Source organism: Furipterus horrens, unplaced genomic scaffold (assembly GCF_987537825.1).
Source record: "Furipterus horrens unplaced genomic scaffold, mFurHor1.1.pri manual_scaffold_5, whole genome shotgun sequence".
Taxonomy (NCBI): Eukaryota; Metazoa; Chordata; class Mammalia; order Chiroptera; family Furipteridae; genus Furipterus; species Furipterus horrens.
The window spans coordinates 138,527,631-138,534,424 of NW_028327175.1; the positions used below are offsets into that span (position 1 = coordinate 138,527,631).

The window sequence follows — 6,794 nt, forward strand, 5'->3', positions numbered from 1 at the left end:
GGACAGCAAGAAGAAAAATGAGGTTCTGGAAAACACAGGCGTAAAAAAGCCTGTCATCCGGCCCTGGATGGAGCAGGGGATTTGGAGATTTAGATAAACCTGGGCCAGAGTGCTTGCCTGATTTTATCCATCTTTTTAAAGGAACCTCGGGAGTCACAGGAAGCCACGACCTCTAAGGAGTGCCTACTGGTATCTAACTGCAGGTGAGGAAACCAAGGCTCACAGAGCCTACACGTCAGGCCCAAGTTCACACAGCTGGACCACACCAGGTAAAGATCACTCCAAGCCAAAAAGTTAAAAATTGGAGCCCTCACTTCGGGCCAGGTGGGCACGGCTCAGGCTGCTGTGATACCCTAGGGCCTGCTGAGAGAATGCCAGGTCTCCTGAATGTGTGTGCAAAATAATTACATCTCTCTTTTCATGATTCTCTAATTAAAATTTATATTTCCTTCAATTATCAATGTAGGCAACAAACTACAGGAATGTTGGCAGAACCTGGGACTTTGTTGCTGAGATTGTAAATATTTTCATATCATTTTCTAGTTACTGCACATGCCTCAAAATATCATTCATATTTATCACTGTTTCATAATTAAGGCAGTTATTAGATCTGTTCCCAGATCTTATTAACTGCGTTAGTAAAAGAGCTGATACATTTTTATGTCATAATGTTTTTAAAATATTTATTAATAACTGTGTATCAATATACCATATTTTTCGCTCCATAAGATGCACTTTTCCCCCCCAAAAGTGGGGGAGGGGATGTCTGTGGATCTTATGAAGCAAATTTTGCGTCACAGACCGTGATGAGTATTACCTGACATGTCAGCAGTGGCGACAGCTGTTAGAAGAGGAAACAGTGGGCCCACGTGAATCCCTTGGGGAAGCTTAAATGCCCCACTTTACTGCTGAATCTCAGGGCATCTGGTCAGTTGCCATCCAGTCAGTTGCCGTACACCTTTGCCCATCACCCGGGACCTGCGAGAGTGCAGAGTGCCACCTGACACTCCCAGCTACAACCACTGACCTGTCGAATCAGCCGAGGCTAATAACTAGTATGAGACACAGTGCCAATTGCCAATTGTCTTTGACAGTGGGCGGGGTCTGTGTCAGTAGAACCGCCACCAATCACTGTGTCTTAAGCTCTGCCAATCACGAGAGGCAGATGGGTGGAGCTGAAATAACATGTTCTCTGCTGGCTACTGGCTTTGTTAGATGCTACAGCTGACTCGTCTACCTCCACACTGTTTCCAGTGCACACCAGATTTCTGTGTGAGGAGGCCAGCAATAGCTGGGTGAGCAGCCATGCATACTGACATTTGTAGTATATAAAGGAAGTTATGGTGGGGTCACTATTCTAGTAGTAACACAGGCACTGAGGGGATTAAGGAGTATCACTAGCCATAACAGGCACTGGGGGTAGTCTGCCAGAACCTGTAACTAGGATAGTGATACTCTCAGTGACTGTTACACCTAGTGATACCTCTTAACTCCCTCAATGCCTGTTATTAAAGGCCCGACCTTTAAAGAGTACCTCCAACCATCCAAAAACCCCATTTCTCTCTCAGCGGTGAGCCCGGTTAGAGCATTAAAATTTAAAAAGTATCATATATGAAGAGAGTGAAGAAAGTGATATCAGTGATTGTGAGCAACTGAGCTTCATAAATTCTGACACTAGCGATGATGAGTTCTTGGGATTCCCAGAAAACTAGAGGAGTACTTGAAACTTAAAGTCTCTCTTCATTTGTTAATGAGAGTGATGATGGTTCTTAATACTGCTGTTCACTTTACATGGCTGAAATATTATTCTGTTGTATTTTATTAAATATTTTAGTACACCGTTTGGTTCAGAATTTTTTTTCTTGTTTTCCTCCTCTAAACCTAGGTGCATCTTATGGTCAGGTGTGTCTTTTTTTAAAAAATTTTTATAGGTTTATTTGAGTCAAACTGGCAACAAATATGTTGAGGAGTAAGACCTCAAAAGCTGTGGAGAATGACAGTCTTGCAATTTTTTAATGCATTAGAAATTAAGGAAGGAATGTAAGGAAGATTCCATGGAGGTGGGAGAAAGCAGGGCAAGGATTGTGACAGAACTCAAGCAGTTAAAAATTTTTAGCTTTAAGTTATAGTTAAGAGGCTTAGTGATTAATGCAGGTAGAAAACTTGTTCCAGGAACTGAAATGTATGATTGGATCCACCCTGACTCCAGAAGACCCACAAGCAATTCGACCTTTGTGCCCCAGGAGGACTGGACGGACCCAGATGGTATCTGAGGCATTGTGCTCCAGGTAGAGAACACCCTGCTGACCAGGACAAAGATCAAGAATCATTGGTCAGCAGATGAAAGGATGCTAGGAAAATTGCCAGACTTCAGTTCTTATCTGATTAACCTTTTCTGTGAATTCCAAACTTCTTACCTACTTTTTTTCCCAAATTCCAAACCCCTTACCTATCCTCTTCTTCTCCTTATAAAAAGGTTGGCTTGAGATGAGATATAAGATGGCCTTTTAGGGTATAGAACCTTCCATCCTCTCAGGTCGCTGACATCTGAATAAAGTGCCCATAAAGATTCAATCCTTGTCTCTACTTATTGGTTCTGGTAGTGACAGGCAGCATGAACACTGAATTTTCTGGTTTCAACTGGATTGCAGGATAGTTAAGATTATGTGCTTTCTAGAGGGTGGCTCCATTTTAGGAAGAAGGGGTGTCAAAGGGGGCATTTCAAAGGTGTTAAACCAGATTACAGGAGCAATGGACAGGCCTTGCTTAAGGCAAAGATAAGCCTCTTACTAAAATGTTATAGGTCTGGGGCTTGACTATCCACCATGACCTGCCCAGTTAACAATTAATGACCAGACCACCTGTGATGTTACTTCTGAAGAACCCCTTGTTGTCCAAACAGATTTCCACACTTCACGCTCTAGGAGGAAGAGATGGTTTAAATGTTACTTTGTACTTCCATTTCTCCCTCCCTCCCTCCCTTCCTTCCTTCCTCCTTTTCTTCCTCTCTCTCTTTCTCTCTCTCTCTCTTTCACAACACTGGGTTACACAGAACTTACTTAACAAAAATGACTTCCCACTTTCCCAGGCAACTGCTGAAGAAGGCAAGGGGCAGATCCTGGTGCTCCGTGGCGGAGGCCATCTCCTGGGCCACCTGGTGGCCATTGGCCAAGCACTTGCTGCTGGGCCAGAAGGTGGTGGTTGTGTGCTGGGAGGGCATCAACATTTCTGGCAATTTTCACAGAAACAAGCTGAAGTACCTGGCCTTCCCGCAGTGGATGAACACCAACCCATCATGCAGCCCTTACCACTTTTGAGCCCCTAGCCACATCTTTTGGCCTATCCTATGAGGCATGCTGTCCCACGAGACCAGGTGAGGACAGACTGCCTTGAAGCGCCTCAAGGGGTTCGATGGGATCTCTCTGCCCCATGACAAGAAAAAGCGAATGGTGGTTCCTGCCTTCCTCATGGTGCTTTGTCTGAAGCCTGCACAGAAGTTTGCCTACCTGGATGCCTGGCTCATGAGGTTGGCTGGAAGGATCAGGTAGTCACAGCCAGTCTGGAGGAGAAGAGGAAGGAGAAGGCCAAGATCCATTACCAGAAGAAAAAACTGTTCACAAGGCTATGGAAGAAAGCCAAAAAGAAGAAAACTGACAGATACACAGAGGTCCTCAAGACTCATAGACTCCTAGTCTGAGCCCAATAAAATTGACTGTTAATGCCTCATGCTTGGCCTGGTGTGCTCTTTCTCCATCGCCACCCTAGGATGTGGGGGACCCCCAGGGACTATTGTTCCAGGGCCATGGGCACCTTGGGCTTCAGAAGTCTGGGAACATGGAAGGGGCCTTAGTCACTGCTGTTTAAGAAATCCCTTTTAAAAAGCATACATGGGACTTCCGGCCAAGATGGAGGTCTAGACAGACACGCTACATCTGCCTCCACAACTAAGAAGGAATACAACTATGGTATCTCAAAACTAGAGACAACCAGAAGTTCCAGAAAATCAAGCTACCAGACAGGTAGGAGGGGCAGAGCCGGGGTGGCAAGGACACGGTGTGGTGGTGGCAGCAGCAGGTCAGTGGAAAGCACAGTCACACATTTTAAGATGTAGGGAGGGACACCTGGGGAGTGCTCCCAGCACCAGACCAGATCACACAGCTCACAGTTCCAACACCAGGAAAAATAAAGCCTCATTGTTTCTGACTGTGCAAACCAGTGGGGGTTGGGCAGAGGAAGAAACTGCTGGTCTTTCAGTAGAGTCTGCTTGTTTAAAGGGCCCCCACAGTCCTAGAACATCTGCAGACACACCCACTCTGGGGCAATAGCCAGGGTAACAGCTGGAGAGGCACCATTCCCATATGGCTCAAAAGAAACTTTGCAGGCAAGAAGGGACTGTCAAGAAGTATTCAAAGTGATGAAAAGCAAGGACCTACAACCAAGATTACTCTATCCACCAAGGCTATCAGTTAGAATGGAAGGGCAGATGAAGTGCTTCCCAGACAAGGTAAAGCTAAAGGAGTTCATCTTCACCAAGCCATTATTATATGAAATGTTAAAGGGACTTATTTAAGAAAAAGAAGATCAAAGCTATGAACATTAAAATGACAACAAACTCATAACTATCAACAACTAAATCTAAAAAATAAAAAGAGTAGGTAGGACGACGACCATGTCCAGCTTGAAGCAGCTAGAGGAGCTTGAGACCTTGACCTTCGCCCGTTGTCCTTTATAAGATTATAAAGGGTCTTAAGTCTGAGAAGGAGGTATTGTTATTTTTTATTGTTAAAATAATTAATTAATTAATTAATTATTTTAAAAGAAGAAGAAGAAGAATATATGAAAGGGTGAGGCAGGAGAGCTTGTATGTACGTCCCATGGGCATGGACTTTGGGGGGGGGATTGTTGGGGGAGGGGAGGTGCTGGGCGGAGGGGAGCAAAGGAAAAATAATTGGAACAAAAAATTTATGGAATAATTATGAAAAGCAGACACCACCACAGCTTCTCCTGAATCTCCCAGATTGTCATGTCTCCACAGGAAAATAAAGTTGCTGTGAATATCAAAAAATAAAATAAAATAAAATAAAAAATAAAAACAAAATCCAACTAAGCAAACCAGAAAAGGAACAGAATCATAGGTATGGGCATCATTTGGAGGGTTATCAGCTGGGAGGAGGGAGGGGGGGAAATGGTGCAGAGATTAAGAAGCATAATTGGTTGGTACAAAACATACAGGGCAAGTTAAGAATAATATAGGAAAGCATTGTGAGAAACACTCACAATAAAAACCGGGACACAGAACCTGAGCAGCAAAGCAAGGCGTTTATTCACGAGTCTGCAGAGTCGGGCGCACCACCCGCCAAGAGAATGTGCGCCAGGTGCATCGTATAGTGTGAAAAATACGGTGATGGTTTTCCTTTGTAGTGATGTTATATCTAATCTATATATACACACTTATATACACCATACGGACATATCTATACATCTATATATCATTTTATGCATTTTTAAACATTATTTGGCACATTATTTGCAATAGCTAAAAGGTAGAAGCAACCCGTGTCCATTGATGAATAGATAAACAAAATGTGGTGTAAACATATTACAGAATACTATTCAAATTTTAAAAGGACCGCAATTCTGACAGGTGCTACAACATGGATGCACCTTGAGGACATTATACCAGGTGAAATCGTCGGCAGCCGTCCGTCTCGAGAGACGATGGTGTAGCTTCTCAAGAGTCTATCTGCACCGCCGAGAATGGCTGTGCAGTCCGACTCAGGAGTGACACGGTATCTGTCTCCTCCCGTGTTGAATCGACATCTTGCGATGACGCTGGAGTGTCCTCTCCAGTGAAGCTGAAGCTACAGAGCCTGGGCAGGGTGATATGGAGGGTCTGCTGTTGCCCATGCAGCAGACCCCCCCTCTCTTCGCAGCTGAAGGGTCCAAGGGAAAGACGGAGTCAATACAGCTTGGCTTCAGGTGCGCCGCAGGAGTTGCCGGTGTTGACTACAACGTCAAACCGCCTTAGGGACTCCGGCTCCGGATTTTCTGTCGGGGTTTACTCCCTTAGCCTTTCCCCTGAAGAGGTATGCCGCAAGGCAGCGGAGGTTTTTTGGTGTCAGAGTTTTCCTTCTCTGATGTGCCCTGACTGGAAGATCGAACCAGCGACACTTAGCTCGCAGGCCGACGCTCAATCCACTGAGCCAAACCAGCCAGGGTAACCAGGTGAAATAGACCAGTCACAAAAGACAAATACTGTATGAGTCACTGTAAGTGCCTAAAGGAGTCAAACTCATGGAGACAAAAAGTAGAATGGCAGTTGCTAGGGGTTGGGCTGAGGCGGAATGGGGAATGAGTATTTAATGGGTACAGAGTTTCAGTTTTGCAAGATAAAAAGAGTTCTGTGGATGGTGGCAGAAAAATGTGAGTGTATTTGATTCCACTGTAAAAATGGTTAAGATGGTAACTTCTTTAAAAGAGATTTTATTTATTTATTTTTAGAGAGAGGGAAACGTCAATGTGTGGTTGCCTCTCGCACACCCCCAACTGGGGACCTGGCCCACAACCCAGGCATGTGCCCTGACTGAGAATTGAACCAGTGACCCTTTGGTTCACAGATCGGCACTCAGTCCACTAAGCCACACCAGCCAGGGCTAAGATGGTAAATTTATGTGTATTTACCATCATCAAAACTTTAAAAAAGACTATTTGGCCAAGGAATCCACAAAAGTCACCAGACTGCCAACAGAGTTTGTGGCCCAGTAAAAGGTTAAGAATGCTGCTCTTTATGAAAC

The 6,794-nt window shown here is 44.7% G+C and overlaps 1 pseudogene; it reads left to right on the forward strand.

Moving 5' to 3' along the window:
• Window positions 1-3,278: 3,278 nt before the first annotated feature.
• LOC150009965 (large ribosomal subunit protein uL13 pseudogene) lies at window positions 3,279-3,697 on the forward strand (annotated as a pseudogene).
• The last annotated feature ends 3,097 nt before the right edge of the window (window positions 3,698-6,794 follow it).